This window comes from Strix aluco, chromosome 1 (genome assembly GCF_031877795.1).
Source record: "Strix aluco isolate bStrAlu1 chromosome 1, bStrAlu1.hap1, whole genome shotgun sequence".
In the NCBI taxonomy this organism is placed as follows: domain Eukaryota; kingdom Metazoa; phylum Chordata; class Aves; order Strigiformes; family Strigidae; genus Strix; species Strix aluco.
In genome coordinates this window covers 119,745,330-119,767,957 of record NC_133931.1, presented here as the reverse complement: position 1 = coordinate 119,767,957, position 22,628 = coordinate 119,745,330, and the positions used below count along the sequence as shown (strand labels likewise).

Here is a 22,628-nt window from a genome sequence, read left to right as displayed (position 1 = left end):
GAGGCGGTGCCAGCGGCGGGGCGGGGCGGGTTACGTCACCCTCCGCAGCGCCCAGCCACGCCCCCTCGGCTGGGACCTGCCGCGCCGGCGCGCCGATGCCCGCCCAGCCCGGCCCGGCCCCGCTGGGGCTTTACGGCGCAGGCGCGAGGCGGTGGCGGGGGTGGAGGGGCAGCTGCCACTCGCGCGTTCGACGCCCGTGGGACTGCCGCGAGCCGGGGGGCGGGGCTCAAGGGGGCGGGGCTCCCGAGGGTGGGAGGAAAGCGCGACGCTAGGGGGGCGCCGCCCACCTTCCCGCCGCCGCATCGGGCGCAGCCTCCCCGCTCCCCCTCAGTGGGGTTTGCAGCCGCTCGGCCGGGGTTAACCTCGGCCGAGGTGCTGCACGGAGGGGTGAGACCTCTCCCCGCCGCCATGGCGGGGGGTGTCGAGTACCGCGTTACCCCTGGGGGGGGCGAGGACCCCCCGCCTCCGGCCGGCGGCCGCGGCCCCGCGCGCGGGCTCCGCTAACGGCCGCGGTGGCAGTGAGGGGCCTCGCGACAGGGCCCTCGACAGGCGCGCGCCCGAGCGGGGCAGTTCTACTTAGAGCCGAGTTTTGTCAGTGCGCTTGAGAGGCCGGGTGTGAAGTAAAGGCTTAAAGCAGCGATCGAGAGAGAATCCTCCCGTATTTCTTTTTGTTTGGTTGGGGTTTTTTTAATTCCTTGCTCAGAGAGTTAGGGAAAAAAAACCCACTTCCATAAGGTGTTTGCAGATGTCAGGGAAGTGTCCGTATTTTCTCAAAGGGCCCACGAACCTTGCTGCTCGCGTGTCTTCCAGAGCAGGGGAGCAGACGGTGTTCTCTGGGCGAGTGGAGACCAGGGCGCACCGCAGCGCACAGCTTGTGGTGTCACCCCCGTGTCACGGTGTCTCTCCCCACCTTTTCATCCCAATTTAAAAAAAGTGACCGCACTGTATTTTTCTTTAAGGCTTAGTTTATTGCAAGTTTTAGTTATTTATTACAGGGAGCTCTAATGCTAGTCAAATCAAAACTTACAGACCGCATCTAGATAAAAAAACGTCAGGTAAGCTGTTCTAAGCAGAGATTCTCAAGAGTCTCATGCGTTTACAACTTTACCTCTTACATCCAGGTATGAGCTTTCAAACTGGGACAAAGTACAAACTCGCAGCTTGGCTAAGTTAAGTCTGTTTCCTGACAGAAATCATGATTTGTACTGGAAATTTTTCAAATAGCCTTGAAGTTAATAATAAAAAAAAAGAGGGAGCCTTTCTCTTAAATTAGTATTTTAGTAGGCCAGAATGACTCAGAATAGCAATGTCCTTCCCTTAAAAGTACTCTCTTTTTTCGTTAAAAAAGGGAAAAGATTATGAATTTTAACAGGGACCATCTGAAATCAAGCATCCTCCATTTTCAAGACCCTTCTCAGTTTAGGGATTTCAGTGGTGTGTTTTCACTTAGGACAGGTGTTCAAGGTTAACACTGCTTCAAAACTACTTCACATTACAGAATTACCTTATAATCTAGTTTCATCTACAGCTTCTTTTCACACAGTAATACAAAAAATATTTTTGTGCCCAGTTTATCTTATGAGGTAAGCTATGTCTTCTAAATTGAGTTCATGTTGTAACAAGTTTATTTTTCCGCTGCGATTAAAAATTCTGCAGGACTATGCTGTCTTATCCAGGGCAGCAACAATTACACCTCCCCACCTATCAGTAATGTGGAAATAGTTGTCTGGCAGAGCCAAGATACACAGTCTTTAGGAGGTGCAGTGCTCCTCCACAACATCTAGCACATAATATATATAGACACTTGTCTACAGTTCTGTTTGTGTTTTCAATAAAATGTTTTAAACATAGTTGTTACTAGCTTTTAAGTGTCAGAAAGCCTGGTTTTGTTGATTTTTATCAACAAAATGTTAGAAATTATTAATTCGTATCGCCATCAGCAAGATATATTAATGCATCTAACTCAACTATTTCTGGAATTATTCACATGCTTATGGCTAGGAATGTTCTTATACAGCTGCTAGATTTGGTTCCTCAGATTTCCTATGATAGGAGGTTATTACTTTTATGAAAGGTGTGTAAATTATTTACTACTTTTTCAATTTGCTTTCATACATGAGGAAAAAGAAATGTTATCTGCAAATTAAGAACTTAGTGATTATTGCTCCCAGAAGTACATGTTTCAGCTGCTAAGACATCCTTTACCCCAATTTATTTCAGAAACTCATTTTCTCATTATCCATAAGCAAAGGGGATGTATCATTACCTACATTTGCGGATGTATAGTAAGAACATTTCAGTAAAGGAAGAAACCTCATAATGACGTGATTCTCAAGAAAATAGATGCTCGGGCTTGCTCACCTTTGCAACATTTCAAACTGCAGACACTCCACAAAGACAAAATAGACACATGCATAGGTGATGACTCATTTTAACTATGTTGAAACAAAAAATGTCAGTATGTGTGAACTATGGAGAAGAAACTGCCCACTTTGAAGCTGTTGGTTCTGTGCAAACTCGTAGGAGAACTGACTGGTGGTATCTCCCATTCTGGCTGTGGGAGCCCTTACTAAATGAGCTCTGCTGAACTGAACATGAGTGGTCTCATACCCCTTTCAGGGATTCTGTCGTGATGTTTCTCTTCTCTGATCTGCTGTTCAAAATACTCAGCAACCGTTCTTTCACGTGACCTACTTAAAGCCTGACACAATGATGAAGTGTGCTCAAAGAGAGCAGTATGTTATTCCTGTTGGTGCTAACATATGTCAAAAGAGCAGTCTTGAGGGCTTGTGTTTAAAGATGTGGTGTCCCTTTCTTGAAAACAGGGCAGAGACCAAACATCTTGGTAAGTTTCCTATTTTGTCGCAGTTACAGAATACTCCTTTGACAATTGGAAATGTATTTACTGTCATATATTGTTAGGTAATGTCTGTAGCATATGTTTTTTGTCATTTAGGATAAAAGACTCTGTTTAAAAGTAATCTATTGTAATGAGAAAAAATGATATATCAGCTGTCATAAAAAGTGAATCTTCCTGTCTGGTGCTTAAGCCTAGTATGACCATATAAATCAAATACATTTTCTTTGTCTGACAAATAAGTTTGGTAAAGTTTCTTAGTAAAGACCAATGTGTTTTATTAAAAGTAATTTATCTAACAAATTTGTGTTTGTTAGTTTACTAACCATGTTTCTTCCCATTTATGATCTGTGCAATAAACCTCTAGAAATTCTTTTATGATTTACAGCTCCTTCAGATCTCCAGTCTTTCCCAGCAATAAAAGTATGTTAAGCAAAGGGAACTGGCAAACCTGAGCCTTACAGTGAAGCTATATCTGGGTAATGATGTAATTAACCATCAAAACGGTTCCAGCAGAGTAAAAGTGATCTTGATTTTGTCTTAAAAGAATATTACATATTTGAATAAATCTTTAAACCAGGTGTTTGTGGAGAAGCAAATTAAAGCTGCTTCCTCCTGCCCTTTAAAGAATTAAATTCAGAGATTCATCAGTTGACAGTACTTATTGACATTCAGTGTTCCTAATGCAAACACAAGTGCTCTTCTCATTTTAATTTGCAATGTGCTGGGAAAATATAGCACACGACTTCTGAGAATTTAAGGTGCATTCCAGGTCAAGTTTATTCCAAATTTGCAAGTCAATTTGTAGGACAAAAGAGTGATTAATCTGCCAGATATGGTGCACCTCAAAAAAATTTCTTTGTTGCTTGTAACACACTCTGTAAATAAAGGCTATTAAGATGATTTATGAAGTCTAGCATCATTGCCTGGTACTAGAAAAGCATAATTAAAAGTGACAAAATTTTATGGTTCGGACAGCTTATTCAAATACATTTTAAAGACTCTTTACCAACAGACTGTGTCTGGTCAGCTCAGCTTGAGGAACTCAACTAAGTAAATTGTTGAGATTAGCAGTTTGGTGGATGGAGTTTAGTGGCCTAAAATACTGTTGGAGTCCAACTAGATTATCTGAAGCTCTCATTCAGTTATGAAATTCTAAAGCTTCTTTTCACTCCAGCAAACAATATGATGTGGAATGTATCTCCTGTCCCAACCAAGTTTAGACTTTTATGTGAACTAGAAGGATGAAACATACTTTGAGGATGCATCTGCTGATACACATTAACTTCTTGACAACAATATGAGTAATTCTAAAAATCAATTTTACTTTTACTTTTTAACTGGAAAGGCATAAAACCCAGAAAAACCTCTAGTTTGTTCCCAATCACCAAGATCATATTTAATTATTTTAATAGTGTTAGGCTAATTAAAAGCAAAAGCAAGCTCTGGGAATAATATCACATTTTAGATGTTTATTTTGGCTAATCTGTGCAAATTCATGCAAACATTTTGTCAGCTCGCAACCTAAAGCATTGGCTCTGAATTCTCTTTGAAGAAGGAGCACACTTCTGGGCCTCGTTTACATTTTAACCATTAAAAATACCCAGCATTATTGTTTGAAACATCCCATCATAAATCCCTATTCTCAGTTGCTTTTCATTGTTTATAAGCCTTGCTAAACTCACCACTGGGTTGTATCTTAGCTTGCTGGGTACCTGCCAGAAGAAGTTTTTTTATAGTTGTGGCACAAATGGTTTAGCCAGTTTGAAGAGTGAGATTAGACATGCATTGTTTGCCATTGCTGCTGAAGGAAAACTCTTATAACCGTTTCATGTGGGAGTTATAGTTAAGAACCTAAGGATCAAAATTTGGTGAGGAAACCCATGTCAAGGCTCTGCTTTGGGTTATATAAAACCACTCAAGACTGATCTTGGGGAAAAAAGGCATATGAATGTATTGTTTAGAGTCCTGTGGAAGCTTTTACTGGAGGTAAAATGTCCATCCCATCTGGGACTAATGTATATATATGAATCGCTGAACAAATGAACTGGCTCCCTGTCTAGGCAACAGGGGTTTAGCAGGCTTTCTTTTTGCATTTTATCTGTTTGATCTGGGAGTTGGAGCTGAATGTAAGGAGCATGACTTTCTTGAATTCAAGAAGAAGGAAGATGCTTTATTCACAGAAGGAATCGAGAAATAGTTGGGATAGACGAAGCAAATCAGAAGACCCAAGTTGGGCGACATAAAAGAGCCAGGCAGAAAAGTCTGTGATTGCTGCAGGAGCTCCTTCAGCATCAAGAATGGGATCTCAGATCCTTCAGTTTCTACTGTCAGCAAACAGATGTGAAACCCTCCAGCGAAGCAGGTGAAGCTTTGCACATGCAGAGGAACACCACCCTATAGCTACCATATGCTTTGTTAGTGAAAGGGGCAGGGGCAGTGGACCTGAAGTGCAATCATGAGAGTATCTGTGTGGTAGCTGAGGTACTCCAGAAAAGAGTTGGCTCAGGTGCTGCAGAACAAAATTGATGCCAATATGGTATAAAGAGAAATTTCCAGGCTTTTTAAAAGATAAAGAAATTATGCACTAGACAAGCTTTGCAGAAATTAGTATCCAAATATTTAAAAGGGACACAAAATTGTTCTTGGCTGATCCAACCATAGAGATATGGTATTGACAGGAGTGGTGGTCTCACAATAGCCTGATTTCAAACCACTGATGGCTATGAACATCACTACTTTGCATCTCAGATTGCATCCAGAAATGACAAGAAATCCCACTGAGACGATCATTCTGCCATATACTTAGCTGGTGGTGAAACTAGCATTTCATAGGGAAGCAGAGATTAGATCCTTACCCAAAGTGCAAAATGGAAGTCAGCCTTAACTATGTATCATCAGTGTATTTGGAATGCAATGTTTTTCTTTGTCCCCATTTTAGAGTTGCTTTTTTATTTTTCTGTTTAGTTTCAATTTTGTTTCTTCATTGCAAAAAATTAGGGGATACAAGTTACATTGTGAACTTTACAATCAACAATAGATACAAAGATTGTGCATCCTTCAAAGTGTCAGTCACAGCTCCTCATTGATGTGATGTATAGATCACCTTGCTTTATTAATCTAAGTGCTTTTATGTGCCAAAAAACACCACTCTAATCCAGGTGAGATAGCTAATTTGTCTTCCTTCAGACTCAGAGAAGGGAGAGAACAGAAATTAGGTTACAGAATCACAGAATCATCTAGGTTGGAAAAGACCTTGAAGATCATCCAGTCCAACCATTAACCTAACACTGACAGTTCCCAACTACACCATATCCCTCAGCACTATGTCGACCCTACTCTTAAACACCTCCAGGGATGGGGACTCCACCACCTCCCTGGGCAGCCCATTCCAACGCCTAACAACCCGTTCTGTAAAGAAATGCTTCCTAATACCCAGTCTAAACCTTCCCTGGCGCAACTTGAGGCCATTCCCTCTTGTCCTATCACTCATTACTTGGTTAAAGAGACTCATCCCCAGCTCTCTGCAACCTCCTTTCAGGTAGTTGTAGAGGGCGATGAGGTCTCCCCTCAGCCTCCTCTTCTCCAGACTAAACACCCCCAGTTCCCTCAGCCGCTCCTCGTACGACATGTGCTCCAGACCCTTCACCAGCTTCGTTGCCCTTCTCTGGACACGCTCGAGTAATTCAATGTCCTTTTTGTAGTGAGGGGCCCAAAACTGAACACAGTAATCAAGGTGCGGCCTCTCCAGTGCTGAGTACAGGGGTAAGATCACTTCCCTGTCCCTGCTGGCCACGCTATTTCTGATGCAAGCCAGGATACCATTGGCCTTCTTGGCCACCTGGGCACACTGCTGGCTCATGTTCAGCCGGCTGTCAATCAACACCCCCAGGTCCCTCTCTGACTGGCAGCTCTCCAGCCACGCCTCCCCAAGCCTGTAGCGCTGCTGGGGGTTGTTGTGGCTGAAGTGCAGCACCGGGCATTTGGCCTTTTTGAAACTCCTACAGCCTGTCCAGGTCTCTCTGCAGAGCCTCCCTACCCTTGAGCAGATCAACACTCCCACCCAACTTGGTGTCATCTGCAAACTTACTGAGGGTGCACTTGATCCCCTCGTCTAGATCATCAAAAAAGATGTTAAACAGGAGTGGCCCAAAAACCGAGCCCTGGGGGACACCACTCGTGACCGGCCACCAACCGGATTTAACTCCGTTCACCACAACTCTCTGGGCCTGGCCATCCAGACACTTTTTTACCCAGCAAAGCGTGTGTAAGCCACGAGCAGCCAGTTTCGCCAGGAGAATGCTGTGGGAAACGGTGTCAAAGGCCTTACTGAAGTCAAGGTAAACAACATCCACAGCCTTTCCCTCATCCAATAAGCGGGTCATCCTGTCGTAGAAGAAGATCAGGTTTGTCAGGCAGGACCTGCCTTTCATAAACCCATGCTGACTAGGCCTGATTCCCTGGTTGTCCATTGTATAACTTTTAATGGCACTCGAGATGACCTGCTCCATCAGCTTCCCTGGGACTGAGGTCAGACTGACAGGTCTATAGTTTCCTGGATCCTCCTTTCTGCCTTTCTTGTAGATGGGTGTCACATTTGCCACCCTCCAGTCCAATGGGACCTCCCCAGTTAGCCATGATTTCAGGTAAATCATGGAAAGCGGCTTGGCAAGCACATCTGCCAACTCTTTCAGCACTCTTGGGTGTAACCCATCCAGTCCCACAGACTTGTGTGCTTCCAAGTGGTGTAGCAGGTCTCTGACCACCTCGTCTTCAACTGTGCTGACCTCAATCTGCTTCCCCTCCCCATCTCTCATCTCATGAGGCTGGGTGTCCAGGGAACAGCCAGTTCTACTGCTAAAGACTGAGGCAAAGTAGGCATTGAGCACCTCAGCCTTTTCCTCATCCTTAGTTACCATGTTTCCCTCTGCATCCAGTAAAGGAGGGAGATTTTCCCTAATCCTCCTTTTGCTGTTAACGAATTTACAGAAACATTTTTTATTATCCTTAACAGCTGTAGCCAGGTTGAGCTCTAGCTGTGCCTTGGCTCTCCTAATGCTCTCACTGCATAACTTCACTACATCTTTATAGTCTTCATGAGAGACTTGGCCCCTCTTCCAAAGGCAATAGATTCTCCTTTTGTTCTTGAGATCCAGCCAAAGGTCCCTGTTTAGCCAGGCTGGTCTCCTTCCCCGCCTGTTTGTTTTTCGGCATAAGGGAACAGCCTGCTCCTGTGCCTTTAAGACTTCTCTCTTGAAGTATGTCCAGCCTTCTTGGACTCCCATATCCTTCAAGGCAGCCTCCCAAGGGATTTTGTTAATCAGTCTTTTGAACAGGTCAAAGTTAGCCCTCCGGAAGTCTAAGGTGGCAGTTTTACTAACCCCTCTCTGTTTCTCCAAGGATTGAAAACTCAATCATCTCATGATCACTGCACCGTAGACGGCCTCCAACCTTTACTTCCCCCACAAGCTCTTCCCTGTTCACAAGAAGGAGGTCCAGGAGGGCATGATGAATGATAAGGAAATGTCAAGCTATGTACTATGATCATATATCTTTATGAGATGTATTATCTATCAAAATACATCAGTGTCATATATCTTGTGTACTTTAAAGCACATCACAGTATCTCCAGTGGTCTCATATAGCTGGCTGTAAGGGTGTCAGAAATCGTATGCAATTTCCCATCTTGAGTGTGGAGGAACAAATCCCTGGGTCTTTTTTTTTGAGAGTTTGCCTTGAGATTGTGCAGGTGATTCAGCAACATCTTATTTTCAGTAATTCAAAAAACTTCCAATGGAGCTTATGGAGTCTTCTCTGACACTTTTGTCTCCACTGTGATTAAGTAGTTCATCAGGCACTTTCAAAAGAAAAGTCTAAATTCATGTGTTTTTCTGAATTTGAATTTACAGTATCAAAGGACTAAAAAATTCCTAAATGTAGGAGTTCAAACCCCATCTTTTCATATGTTTCTTCAAATTCTAAAGCTCAAAAGATTAGTATTTGGGAAGGTCTAGTTGATTTCTTAGGGAAGGACCTAAAAAGCTTGCTTGAGCAGAGCTAGCATCTTGCCTTCCTTCTTGTTTATTAATTCTTGGGGCTAACTGGCCAAGCTTGTCATGCTTCTATCAGCCAATGAAAATTGAAGACAGAACCAGTTTAAGATATATGGGGTTTGCCTCCCACTGATATTGTTCCAAAAAATTATACCTGGCTAGATCTTTTTGTCCAGTTCATGCATCGGAAAACATTGGGGTCTATGACTGTTGAAGGAAATGGTGTTTTTCATGAGCCAGCATGTGTGCCCAGAGAAGTGATTGTAAAATCCATATCTATTTTCTGTCATTCTGTTTAGAAAGATGACCATACACAGCTTTTTACTCAGCAAATTTGAAACATGCTTATACTCAAAATCATGTTTGAAATCTATTGGCAAAAATACATTTTATGAATTTCTATATAAACTCTGCAGAAATAATGCTGGAGTAGAGGAATCCAAACATTTTTCTAGTTCTTTTATCAACAGAATTATCTCAATTCTGACATTTATGCTTGGTGACAGCGCATGAGATATGCAGCACAGAGCTGACTTTCAGAGTTGGTTTGAAATTGCTAGGTTGAAAGCGGTTTTTCAAGTTATATGCTGAAGAAATTTCCCTGGCAATGGTAAACAAACCATTCACAGGGGTTGAGAGGGTGGGACAACTGTGCTTCAAAATCAACCTTTTCTATTAAGTTCCTGCTGACCTCACACAGACTCACCATCCTGACTTCTAATCTTCCCATAAATGGATGTGTGCCTTGCATGCAGAGAAGTTAAAGTCTTCATTAGCTGGAGAGCTGCCCTAAGTGAAGGGAGTGGTGTGTGTGTGTGTATGTGTGTGCATGCATGCACATGCATTTGTCATAGTGCAATTCATACCGTTTTCTCCGTCTCCTTAGAGTCATATTTTCATCAAGCTCGTTTACTGTGCTGTCATAGGATACAGTAGAGAGGTTTCATCAGCTTTTCAAAAAGTTTAGTAAAAGTGTTTTTTTTTTTTTCAAATCTGGATGTTTGCCACATCTTACAACATGAAGTTACTATGTGGGAAAGCAGCAGTTCTTAGTGGTTATTCAGAAGCTTTGGTGCTAAAGTGCTGATTTAGCACACTAAGGAGTGGCTGAGTAAAGAAAAGAAAATCAGGTAAGGGATGAGACAGGTACTAATCACTTTCTGGCAACATCTAAGGAGCTTTTGTCATCCCAAGTAAACTTCTATCCATCCATATTTCATTTTATGTAGGTGGTCCGTTTTCAGCTTTTATATAGCCCTACCCTGTCTATCCAACCCCATGGCTTTTCCTGACATATTTGTTGCTTTCCCAATGTCCAGCAGACATCTCAAGCAGTTCAAAAAAAGCATACTACTAATATAACCTTTCTTGCCCCTTGCTTTAATTATATTTATTTCTCTCTTCCTTAAATACCTTCACAGCATTAAAGATCATTGGTTTTTCATTCCATGATTTGTATGACTTTGTCACTGTTGGTTTATCTGTCCTTGCCTCTGCTTATGGTTTTCCTGTCCTTATTGCTCTGGTAGTGATAATAGGATAGAGTTTTTCTCCCAGAGTTGACACGATGCTTTCTACTGCATCACTCCAGCTATCAAATCATCTGGAAGAATCACTTCTGTCATGAGGCCTACTAAAATGGTCAATAATATGGGCACAGACAAAAGAACAGTGGGAACAATTTATGAAACTCTTTATTTCTGATATCAAGAAGAAATGGCTCATCTTCAAAGATTTTAATCCTTTTGACTGTGGTACTTCTAAGTTCTTCTTCTTCAGTAGACATCAGCAACCTTGTTTTCCTAATTGTTTGGAGAACATTATAAAGCACAGCCAGAAATAAAGAGAAAAAATGGAATAGTAGGACTGAAATTGCCTTTGTGATTCCTATGCCTCTTAAATAATTTTATTCTGATTCGTCCATATGCACCTCTTTCAGAAACAATAGTATCATCATTCCTGGCAAAGACTGCTTCCTTCCTTGGTTACAGCTGTGAAGACAGGGTTTGTACTTAGATGGAAAAATAAGGAAATGGATTCCTCAGTTGGTATAGTCTCCATTTTTGGAATCACAAAAAAGCATTAGACTTGCCAGCAACTAAAAGGGAAGGAAACATAATAAGGTTTCAATAAGGTTTATGTCCTTTAAAATGGGAAACAGTACCCCTTGCAGTAGCTGGAATTTACATATCATAATGTGAGGAAAATTAGAAATTTCTACATGCCCCTTGTGCTGGGCAAGCATTTAACAGGCAGCACACACAGGTGATAGATCATTACCCTGATGTGGGATTAAAGGTTTACCTTGAAGAATATGTGGGGGTTAGGATAGAAGAGGGTTGGGAGCAGAGAGAGTAAGCTGAAGCACATGCTTCATTGGCCATTGCAACTTGGCAATGGCCTGTAAAAGGTTATTCAAGCCACTGTAGATTTGAAGCCTTATGTGGCCTTTAGTTCCTCTTATCCACCAGACCTATACCCAGTAATGTCTCAGCAGGATAGTTAGTCTGCATGGCCCTTGTGCTGTCACACTGAGATCACTGGAGGCATCTAAGTTAGCTACTGTTCACACACTTGATGTATATATATATGCATTCTCAAAATATGAAGTGTAGCACAGATGAGCACTGGTTTTGTAGCCTTTTCAGAAATTAAATTCTTACAGTGACAATTTCATTTGCATAAGGAATATCATGGGTTTTTTGCTTTTAGTACTGGTATATTGTGTTGATATTAGCTCCCAAAGGGATGGAGTAGTGTCTTGATAAGGGAAAATTTATAATGTTTGGAAAAAACTTAAATGAAACTTCGATGGGAAATACTTTTACTCAACATAATCAATTAAATACTTTTAGAATAACTTGTAAAATAGTTTTATAGATAGACTTTAAAGTTCTTCAGAATATTTTCTAAAGTAAAGATGTATTTGAAATTAATTGCATTAATGTCATACTTCTAGTATGAGACATCAACAGTCTTTCTATGCTGCAGGCCCAGTTTACATTGTTCTTAACACTGGTCAGAGTTAGCAGCCTTGTAACAAATATCTGTATGGATATCAGGGTCCTTTTTCAAGTGTTTTCCCTGGAACAGACCCTTCTATGTTTCTGTTATAAAATTCCATCTTTGTTTACCTGTTAATTCTAAGTCTCATCATCTTCTTTTCACTTCCAAGTCAATAATACTGGTGTTTTCATTTTCAATTGTTTAATTCCTCCTATTTTCAGAGGTATCAGCAGCAGCATTAACAATATACTGAAGTAATTTTAGTACATAAAATTTCCACTTCTATTGTTATGTGCATTTGTCATTATTAAAAAGTAAATATTTTGTATTTATTTACGTTGTAAATATACTATCAGTATTTTATGTGTGATATTCAAATTATATATATATTTCTCACTGTTGATAAAATTAAGTACTGATGATCGAGTATCCAGAGCAATATAATTCCCCAAAATAATTGAAAAATGGGAGATGAAAGAATACTTCTTAAATCCCTTAACAATTTCTGGAAATCTTCCCTCTCTAACATTGTTAGCATCTCATGGTTCACAGTGGCATAGGTGAGTACCAGACGTAGTATGCTTTGAAAAGAATTATGCATATATGTTTTGCATTTAATCTAGGATTTGCAAGGTTAATTGTATCAGCCTTTTATGTATGAATTGACTATCTGGAGCAGCTGTCCTACAATGATTACAGATACATCAGTCCTGCTTCCATTGCTGGAAGGTACAGCCTGGTCTACAGGAAACAGCACTGATTTATATTATTTTAGACATATAATATTTAGCAGAATAATTTAAGGGTTAACACACAACTTCATGTTATTTTAACAGAAAAAAATGCATTAGATTCCTGTTGTATTCCCCATGGCTAGGTTTCCCTGGGAAAAGATAGACAACAATGGTACATTGTTATAAGAATCTCAAGTGTTTTAAGATGGAGGTTGATAAGTTTATGAATGGGGATCACAAAACAAAATGAGAATGACTCTGAAGTTAGAATTAAAGCTTGAGATAACTGTTCTTTTGTATCCATATTAACAGGGCTGGTACCCAAATGCATGTTGGAGAGGAGATTCTGTCTGTCTGCAATGTTTTAGCCTCCCATTGCAGGACTTCTGTTCCTTAGCTATGGGAGTTGGGTAGGGGGTGGTGGGCTTCGTTCCTGGTGAGATGCACTGCTGTTGCTTCCGGTGTTAGAAGCTCTTGGAACATTTTAGGATCTTTTGGTCAATTTAATTCCAATTCTTACTACTGTAAGGATGTTGGGAAATGATCACTCCTGTTTTCTTCTTATGGTACACCAGAGGTACAGCTTTTGTCCTTTTTCTCTGTGTCTCAAGGTCGACAGGCAATCAGGAACAGTGTGCACTCTGAGGTATGGGATTGTTTATGGAGTAGTTTTATGACTCTTTTAAGACTAAGTCTGTTGCAGTGGTTCTTGGATTGCCTGGGACGTCATTCAGTGACCTAAGTAGTCTTTTTCAGTCCTCTGTTGCTATGTTCTAGACTGTGCTAAGATCTGTATCCAGAGAAAGAGAAGCAGTGCTAGTAGACGTGGAGCTCTGGCCATTTGTAACTCTGATTCTTTCTCTTAGAACTCTTCTTTCTTGACCAAATAAAAGATTTCTTGAGAAATCCCAACTGAGAGCTTTGTGGATGTTGAATGTGTAACAAGAGCTGGTTTTTGCTCCAAGTATGAAGTACATTTTTGTTTTCTCCTATTCGCATGTAGATGTGGGAAGTGGCGCAGCTCTTTCCTGGGAGGCAGGCATTTCCTTTCTTTCTTGTACTTCACAGCTCAACAGCATGACTTGGTCTTTAAAAAGACAAGTACTAGCGTGCTGGTTGCATCACTTCAGAATTAACTAAAAAATCCAATGCTGTATAAATTTTTATTAAGATCACTGAAGGCTTTATGAGATATACAAGACTGTAAAGGAAAGCCTTTCAGAAAAAGTGTGTTGTGATGCATAGAAGTTTTTTACTTTAAAGAGCATTTCTGTTCTGAGAAAAAAATTATATGAACATGACAGATTTTTACTTACCAAATCCATTTTTTTGTAAGGATTTTATTTGCACACACAAGTGACAGAAGTAATTTTCCTTTGTTTTTTATTCCTCTTGACATGGTAATTATGTATTAGGTAATAAGCTGAATTCTGTTCCTTTCTATACATGGTCAACAGAATTTACTGCATTGTTAGCAAGTATATTTATGTAACTTAATGAGAGCACTGAAAAGGGGTTTGCTTCAGACAGGCTTCCCATGAGATTACCGGTGTTCATGGCTTTGATCTCTCCTCAAGGTTCAGCACTAAAATAAACAAAATCATATAAACAAGACTTTAAAGTTGTGTCAACTGGTTAATTGATTATTAATTTTTGCAGATTACTTTGCTCCCACAAAGAAAAAACCAGCCAAAATAGTATTCTTTTATCTGTGGGAACACTGTTCTTCTGCTATTAATTTTTTTATGGAGAAATATCAAGAGAAAACAGTTTGTCTAAGAAAACATCTTATACCATAGTATATAGGGACCTTGGTATTCATGGTCTGTCATCTGGCAGGTGTCCAGGAGAGTCTCTTCAGCATTTTGACTGGGGAGAGCTGAAGTTCGGTCTGCCAGAGAGGTGTCATGTTATTTTATGACCTTGCCTGGGGCAGGAGGCTTCTTAGAGTGTTAAACAACCAGAACAGTTAAAACCTAGAGCAGATTTCACCTAACCTATCATAAGCATCTAGGATCTAGTCTAGCATCTAATCTAGTCTTCCTAGTCTCTTATAGTCTGTGGACAAATTTGAATACCCCAGGATGTGATTTATGTCATTGTAAGATAGGTCAGATAAATCATACTTTGGAAAGGCCCATGTACCTTCTGTTGACTCTCCAAAAGTAAACTGACTTAGCTTTTGACAGACAAATTCTAGATGCCTAAAGCTTAGGTAGGATGAATACTGAATTCGACTCCTAAGTAGGGGAATTTTAGTCAGATACTTAAATTTATTCATGGAGCTCTTAAATGTAAATTTGAATCCACCTCAAGATTTCCAGAAAACTGCCAACAGCAGCCATGCATCAGTCTCAGAACATCCTTTTTAATTACATGATAGTCTCAGATGAGCTGCACATATTTAGTACACTTTTTAGAACAGTTTTTCCAAAGCAGAGGCTGTATTTGGCACTCATTTGAAGGGAAGTGTTCAAATAACATAGAATCAGATTGGTTCTCCGTATTTTGCAAACATCAAATAGAATCCATTAAAATGTTATGGATTCAAACTTTGTGCTGAAGTACTTTCTATAAGAGCTCTGTCATTAGCCCTCTGAAAGGGCTGATTAGACTCTGACATGAGTTATGAGCATATAGAAGTTACCAAATTGTATTTGTGCACATGGTGAAAGGTGTAGGACATTAGCAGGAGGGTAGGACTAGATGACCTCCAGAGCTTGCTTCCAGCCTCAGCTATTCTGTGATCCATGATAACTGCACTTCTGACACACACATACATACATCCCCTCCCCTCCTCCCTCTGTGCCGTCCCTTCTCAATCGTTCTGTCTACCCTATTATTGCACTTTCTCTATTAAAAAAACCACAAACTGAAACTGGCTTTTTAAATGTTTTAAAGAAACATTTTACTTTTATGCCAAAGAGACAAATTTGACAAATGCCTGTGGTATATTTGAAAGAAAAGTAAGAAACAATCAGCTTTAAAATGGAATCCTTTACAGATTGACGAAACAGTCTGCCAGTAATGAACTACTATGCACTTTTCCCACCAGGTGGGAATAGAAAGATCATTATCAGTGAATGAATGTCAAATTGAATGAAAACAAGCTCACAATAAAGTACAGAATTGTGTAGTGACGTTATCTACCCACACAGGGTTAAAAAATTTGATCTAGTGGCGTATTATATGTATTTAACTGACACTTTTCAATGATCGAAATCAGATATTCCACTGGCAGTGCACAGCATAAAATTTTCCTTTTAATTTATATATTGTTTTATGTGGGTATCAGAGTGATTATCTGTTTTGGAAGGGACAATAAAGACAATAACATGAAAAATAAATTACCATATGTTATGTTGGGGATATTTTTGCTATTTTCTTTTTGTTTCTAAATACACAGTTTGTTTTCATAAGCTCCAGCTTATGAAAGCTTATGAAACGGTCCTTATTATCATTTAATGTATCTCAATAATTTAGAATCAAATCATAAATCTCTCAGCATGCGCAACCAAAATTAAATTTAAATAGAAGAGCAGTATCAATATTTTGAAAATTTCTGCAATCTTTTCAAGTTCATTTTTCCACGTAAGAGAATGTTTTCACTGTTGCAATTGAGTTACAAGTGAAAATAATGAATTCCACATCATTCAAGATGTAGGATTTGAAGATAGGAAATGGTTTAGTATTCTGATACCAGACTCCTGAAGCAAGTGCCTACAGTCTGATTCATCTATATGCAATAGTCCTCATTCAAACAATCTCTATACATTTTTTATCCAGTTTTAACCCTGCAGAAATGCTTATTATTTCCTAAAGAATCAGAGAAAGCTGATGAATAAGGCTGTGCAAGTTCTATTTGATGAAAACAAAATATGAAAGGATTATTTTGATTGAATGAATTTCCTTTTGATTTTTTTCTGCTTTGCCATATTGTGTTTTTAGATGAGTCAAATTGATGACTGAAGAATAAGTATAATCTCTTGACATTATATGCATATGATGACACGCTGCCAAAATTCAAACTCTTTGACTGCATTACACTTGCTTATATTTTCAAATACTGTTAATGGAGCTTCAGGGCTGTCACAGAGCTAATCAATCAGGTGACGGATGATTTGACTTTCAACTGTGCAAATTAATGCAATGGATGTCTATCATAAATGTTTTGATATTTCTGAGGTTGCCACAACAAGATATCCTTTTCAACAGAATGCTTTATTATTTTGTCAGCAGAACAAATATTTCGTTGACAAAACCTGAAACATTTGCCCTAGCAAGCTATATAATTTTAAATCACAAACATTACATCTATACAACTGACTGTATAATATTGTTTTCAAAATATGCTGATTGCCTGCTGTCTGACAATCTACCATGAGCAATTCTGCACTAACTACTGTGAGTGTGTGCAGAAACTTTTTCATTCATTTTGGAAAGTACAAACTGTTTTTCTTTGGGTATGTATTCTTGTTTCTTAATGTGAAATTACCATTGTCATCTATGATCTTACAATTCACATTGGGAATGTAACCTGGTAAAATTGCAGAAAGAATATGTAGACTCAGCCAAACTCATAAACGTAATGTTTGCTCTGCATCCACTGTATTTTGTACGAACAGAAGTATTGGCTTTTTACAGCTAGCAGCTAGCTTGGGATGCATGTAAAAAACCCTTTCAATTACAAAATGGTAATTAATATGGTAATTATAGCTGCAGATCAGTCTGAACTATTTTGCAGATGCATTTTAATGTTACCTTGTATGTCTGTATAAAGTTTGTAAAGCAATATAGGGTCCATCAGTGTTGAGACTGCTTGGGTATTCACTGAATCTTTCTTAAAAAAGCATTGCCAGTGACCATACAAGGCAAGAACTGCTATTTACTTAGGCATTAATGAGCCTTTCCAGTACTTTTCTCTCTTGCATGCCATTTCTCTGCCTGGGTTACAAGTGCAAAGACAAAGCTCCAATGGCACAACTAGTGAAGAATCAAACACAGAGCCATACCCCTGATCTCCAGTTCAAGACGCAGATCATCTTATTTTAATCCATTTATTGAAGTCTTGTGTTTTTATAAATGAAATAGTTCTTAATTTTTCCATTTCTTGGTGATTTTCTGCTCATATCCAAACTCATAAGCTTTTCAGAAAACAGTCGCAAACAATTCTGTTTTATTTGATCTGCAAATACAAGCCATTAGGCATAGAGTTGGTTGGGGTTTTTTTACATTTTGTTTTACTTTGTCTTTTCCGCCTTTTACTTTGGCAAGCAAAACATCTGTATTAGCTAAACAAGTGATGAATCAAAAGAACATCACACTGTCTGTATGTATTTAGAGGGCGTAGCAGGTTGGCTGCATGTGAAATACGCATGGAAGTTCTTTATTCTGATTTATTTATTTTAATTTACATTATTTCAAGTTTTTTATCAGAGGAAAGGTGTTGAACAGGAACCAGCTTTTGTTTTTTCATTGTAAGGCCAAGATTAGGCTCCATTTTCAGTAGCTGGAACAAAAATATGCAGAGGTTTGAGCAGTTTCCTTCCACACTTAAACAGTAAAAAGAAACCCTTCTAAATTCCTAAAATGTCCAAGTGCTTTGCAGTGGGAGGCATAACCTTACGCCTGTAACAAACTGGGTCAACTCTCCCATCAGTAGCAGCAGATTACTGCCAGGTATTTGCTTGGTCTTCTGCAAGGAGAAATAGGCCAGTTCCCAGCACAGAAGTGTCCTCAGCACCCAAACTACCGTTTTTGTCACACATGTAAGCAATCTGGGCAGCAGCGAGTGATGGATGAACAGAAGAGTGACATGTCTTTCTCATCCTATTAGTGGTCTTTTCAAGTTAGGACTGAGATGCATTAGCAGTGGGAGAAAACTGCCGCTGCTGCTGCTCCCTTCAGTCACACAGTTGCAGCTATAATCACAGTGAGTGCAGAAGGCCCACACAGAATATTGTTAAATTTCCCTTAAGTCTTAGTTTGGGCATAGTGGGACTGAAAAGAATGTAATGTAACTTTATGCCTCAGAGCACAGTACAGTGTCAGTTTAAGAAACATTGCTTTGCAATTGTTCTCTGAAAACAATGTTCCCTTCCTGACCACAACCCATGGTAAAGTGCATTACCATTTTGGATGGGATTTTTCAGCTGAGAAGCAGAATGGAACACTAGAAATTCTCATCATATTTCTTTTTTTCCTGTCTTGTCTTCATCAAAATTACATCCGGAGATTTCACTAGCATAGACAAAAAAAGTTACTATCCTGCTCTCTGAAAAGAATTCGACACTTCTATTCTGAACTAGACCAAAGTAATTTGGGGAACAAGTCAAAGCTAGAACTAATATTTAATTGAAAGAAGCAAACAATTACTGCTTCCTTGGTGATAGGATTATTCCTCCCTCATAATGATGAAATGAATTTCGAGGAAAATGCATCTTCAGATTGACTATGGAAGCTGTAAAGATGTTTGACTTTGCTGACAGCAGAGCCACAAGAAAAAAGAAGTATAAATATCCTGAGCAGCCTGTGTGGTAATTATAAACACACACCAAGTAGGCTTCTCATCGCTATCAGTCCTCTTCTTGCCAACTGACCCGTCTGTTCACCATGAAGGTCCTCTCATGTGATTTCTGTATGAAGTGTTGAGGTGTTTTCTGAATATTGACAATGGTCTCTTTGTATGCTGAGCAGAGCAGGGTATACTCTCAGTCAGTCAGCTGATAGGGGTAACCAAGAGAAATTATTTTAAAGTTTTTTCTGGACTGAAAGTTGGAGGAAAAGTTATTGTTAGAATTTTATAATTTTTTTCCCCATTCAATATAAAAAGGGAAAAAAAAGGAAAATTAATCGTAAAATCAGTAAGTGACATTTGAAGTCAATTAGACATATTCTAACCCCTGCAAAATTTCCTGAAGTATCACTTCATTCATGAAAAGAAAGATAATTCTTCCAGCAGTATCATGTACTTTTCCTCTTTCTAGAAACAAAAACTTCATTTGCTTTCTCTAGTGAACCCAATCTAATTTTTGTCTAGGAGTGCACAGGGACTATGAATTCAAACAGAGCAAGGAGGCCGGTGTTTTGGTATCCCTCACCTCTCATAGAGGTGAAGAAATGAGTGACACCGCCAAAAAGAAAAGGGTATAAGGACTCTCACTGACCTGTACAAGCGTCTTTTCACAGTGTCCAAAAGATCTTTAGTAATGAAGTCTGGGTACTGCAATAATCCTTCATCCCCCATCGCCAAGGAGAGAGTGCAGTCAGCAGGGTGAGGGTAGGGATACATGCCAAGCCCTCCTGCTGGACCTGCGTCTATCCTAAGACTATTTAGCAAACAGCCAAAGTTAGCTGGGGACAAATGCTGCTCTTGCCCACAGCATGTCCCTTATCCCCACCTGCTGAAAGGAATCCTGTGCTTGGCACCAGATTGCCAGGAGCATGGGATTGCTCCCCTCTGCTTGTTCCTCAGCCCATTGTAGTGCCAGCCAGAGCAGAAGTCAGCCTATGGAATTCAGATTTTGGAAACTGAGCATCAGTAATTCAGCATTTTGCCTCCACCCTCCAGCAAAGAGATCTTTCTAAAGCATGGGATTTTTTATTTTAAATTTTGCCTGATTGTCTGGTTAGCAGAAGATTTAATCTGTTCAAGATCTCAGGAACTCTTTTTGACCTCAATTAATGCTTTGAGGAACTAAGCTAATAAGTGTTTGAGACATTACTTTACCATCACAGGAATATATATATATATATTAGAAACATGTGCTTTGCTAAAATGGTCTTGGAACAGTTTCTGCATGCCTCTGTGTCCCCTTGGATCATTACTACCATTCTTTCTGTGCTGGCATTCCAGAGCTGCTGATTCACAGCCTACATCTGGTTCTGTAGCATTCTTGCCAACTCAAAGCCTAATGCATTATTTGGACACTTAACTTACTCAAGTCATTCTCCCTCTATCATTGACTTGTTTGTTTTAGCATCCTGTGTGTTATAAATACATTTCTGCCTTTCCTCACTATATTTGATTAGGCTATTTGATTTATCCGAAATAAAGTGTTTTCTTTCCTTCTTTCTTCCTTTGGGCTCAGCTTTGCAGCTGAGGCTAAGAAGACGGTTGCTGATACACATATGGAGGCCTGCTGACTTCAGAGAGCCATGGGGTAAGTGAGGAAATCTGCTTAGAAAGAGTGACCAGGCCCAGGGTCGGGATCCAGCTCTGTAAGCTGTCACTGGTGAGAGCAAAAACTGAGCTTTCCAGACATGTTACTGTGGACAGTCAGTTGGCATTTTTGAAACTTAACATTAAAATGTTTGTAGACTGACATGTACCCCAATTGCTGCATTGTATCTGTGTTAATTCAGTTAGAATTGTTAATGAGTTTGAATCCTTCAGTCATGTAATGCAACTTGGGCATCAAAGACAACATGTGAGATCAGATAGCAGCTGAGATTTCTACTAAATTTCTACGCTATAAAAAGGATGGGAACAGTACAACAGTGACTACATGTCACTACACATGCCAGGAAGCATGCCCTTCTTCAAATTCTTGCACTAAACCATATGAAAAGTTAAATGACTTGCCATCCTGTGGAGTTCATCTCCTCTCCATCAAAAGTGGTCAAGATCCCATCCTATTGAAATCAATGAAAATTTGCAAGTAATTTTAGTGGATCTAGGATTACTTCCAATAAACATATATCCCTTGCCTTAACCAAGGCTGTTTTTTCCTCTTCATCAATTTTGGTGAGAGTTCCTCACTGAAAAAGCTACTTAGGGCAGAATTGACTTTTATAGAGTGAGGAGGTTTCTTCCACTGACATGTTTAATATGGGTAGCAGCTGTGCAGCCCTCTTCATCAATGCACTTCACAACTCTTATTTCCAGCTTCACTAGGCAGAAATAATTTGGTGTCCATAGCCTTTCAGCCTTTTTCTGTTGAAACTCAGTTAAACTGCCACTGTGGTTGTGCATTTGGTGATAAGGGCAATGTGCACTGAGAACAGGGTGGGCAACATCCCAAGCCATTTCACTAAGAAACTGTTTGTACAGTGCTTTCAGTGAGTGGTGGCTGTTGTCCAAAAGCCAAAACCAGCTGTCTTTCAAGAGACTTATCTATAAACTGACACAGAAACCCACCATTACTGCTTTATAACAGCAGTCATGTTCTATTTTGAATGGGTGGAGATGGGCTAGACATTGGCTGTAGTGGTTGTTGTCTGTAGCCTGAATAAGCAAAACAATCCAGGCTCGACAGGATGCTGGGTTCCTGCAATTTGAATGTTATCAGCTGCCCTCAGTTTACAGCAAGCTTTGCAACATCACCTTTTTTTCTCCAACCCAAGATTCTTGGAGTCTGACAGTTACATGGGAATTTTCACTTTCAGGGATTTTCTTTCATACAAGCATGCCTTAAGTCTTTGAAAAACTGTTGAGTGTACACTTTACTGGCTCAGAGCCAAAGGGAACAATCTGTGGGGTTTTTATTTGTTTTCAGCTTGTCATGGTTTTTTTGATTGCTTGAATTCAACCTAAGGGCTGAACCAATAGAAGTATACAGTAAGATCTATTATTCAAATGCAAGGTGTTAATTGCAAGTTAACTAAAGCAGGAAGCAGATTTAAAGATCCCTAGTCTGGCTCCTGTAAACTTTGCATCTCTATGCTGTCCTGCCTCCTTTCTCTGCTTTTCTTTCCCCTGAACACATGCTCTCAGTAGCTTGAAACCTCTTTGTGTCTCACATCACAGCAGCAGAACGGCTGCTGTGACAGGACAAGCCTACCTACGGAGACCCATGCACCAAAACTTGATTTCTAGCGGGGGCCTAGCCAGCTGACCTGAAGTTAGCTCAGAAGCCTGTACTGCATGGTAGACAGTAGCTGAGTTTCTCAAGAAGCCGTGCACAACCTTTTCTTACATGCAGGAGGGAGAGCTGAGCTCAGGTTTTCATCTTCCTTCTAGACATTGTCCCAGCGCAG

The 22,628-nt window shown here is 40.0% G+C and overlaps 1 long non-coding RNA gene across 1 annotated transcript; it reads right to left on the bottom strand.

Moving 5' to 3' along the window:
* Positions 1-10,637: 10,637 nt before the first annotated feature.
* Positions 10,638-19,978, bottom strand: LOC141933801 (uncharacterized). The gene is made up of 3 exons (XR_012626226.1): positions 19,817-19,978; positions 13,967-14,235; positions 10,638-11,008 (listed from the first exon to the last, which is right to left on the bottom strand). It is a non-coding gene; the product is annotated as an uncharacterized LOC141933801 (long non-coding RNA).
* Positions 19,979-22,628: the final 2,650 nt, after the last annotated feature.